The following is a 1,270-nucleotide window of genomic DNA, read 5'->3' as shown; positions in this document are numbered from 1 at the left end:
AGTCCCTGCCTTCCTTGATTTTGGTTCTGGTTACTCATGTAATATACGGATTCTGGGTTTGATGGACATTCTTCGAACAAATGTACTTCCCCATAATAAACACAGGCTATACTCTCAAATTGGTGAGGTGGTTGGGCTACAAAACTGTTAGACGCATTAGCGGTAAGATTCTTAAGCATTGAGGATATTAAAGATACATGAGATGCAAGTGAAGTGAGAGCGTCCACTTCATGTATTCCAGTGACTCGTTTTCCTGACGCGGCTTGATTGGTCGACCATTGATAATTGTTACTGGCGATCCTCTCGATGATTTCGTAAGCCTCATTATAAGACTTAGAAAGGAGAGCACCGTTAGTAGAAGCGTCCACTACCATCCTCGTGTAAGCATTGAGACCATTATAAAATGCTCAAGTTGGATGCAATGTGGGATTCCGTGATGAGGGCATTTCATTAGTAGTTCTTTGTATCATTCCCACGCCTCATACAAGGATTCATCATCCATTTGTTGGAAGGCAGTGATCTCGTTCCTCAATTTAGCATTCTTGCTTGGTAGGAAATACTTCATGAGGAATCTTTCGGCTAACTCTTGCCATGTAGAAATTGATTTTGGTTGCAATGAATTCAACCAGGCTTGAGCTTTGTCCCTTAGTGAGTACGGGAATAGCTTCAATCGTATGCATCTTCGAAAACTCCAGCTAATTTGAAAGAGTCGCTCACCTCCGTAAATAGTCTTAAATGAAGATGAGGATCTTCTGTAGACATTCCATTGAATTGGCCCACAGTCTGAAGCATCTGGAACATGACTGGCTTCCACTCAAATTGTTGTGCCTCGATTTCGGGTCTCCTAATACCCGAATTAAGATTGTTAAATACTGGCACAGCATATTGTCTTAAGGCTCTATCCCTATCGTCAGCAATAAGGATAGGATTTTGAGCAAGGTTTGCTCCATTTCCTTGATTCATATTCTCAAAATTCATTCCTTCAATCCTTCTCTAGTTCGCTAGTTTTCTTCGCTGTCGAAAAGTTCGTTCAATCTCAGGGTCTATAGGGAGTAAGTCAGTAATCTGGTCAATACTTATAAACACTTGAAATAATCCCAAAAAAATTAATTAAGTTAAAAATTAAACAGAAAAATAAACCAAAATGTAAAACTAACAAAATCACAAATAATGACTTTTTAAAACAGCCCTCGGCAACGGCGTCAAAAACTTGGAACAACGGAAAAATGTGCAAGTGTACACAATCGCAACAAGTAATAAAGTGACAAGT

General features: G+C 39.4%; 1 non-coding gene across 1 annotated transcript; it reads left to right on the top strand.

Moving 5' to 3' along the window:
* Positions 1 to 428: 428 nt before the first annotated feature.
* Positions 429 to 535, top strand: LOC128281810 (small nucleolar RNA R71). The gene has a single exon (XR_008272083.1). It is a non-coding gene; the product is annotated as a small nucleolar RNA R71 (small nucleolar RNA).
* The last annotated feature ends 735 nt before the right edge of the window (positions 536 to 1,270 follow it).

Source organism: Gossypium arboreum, chromosome 1 (genome assembly GCF_025698485.1).
Source record: "Gossypium arboreum isolate Shixiya-1 chromosome 1, ASM2569848v2, whole genome shotgun sequence".
Lineage (NCBI taxonomy): Eukaryota > Viridiplantae > Streptophyta > Magnoliopsida > Malvales > Malvaceae > Gossypium > Gossypium arboreum.
The sequence above is the reverse complement of the archived record's forward strand: the minus strand, read 5'-3'. Positions and strand labels throughout refer to the sequence as shown.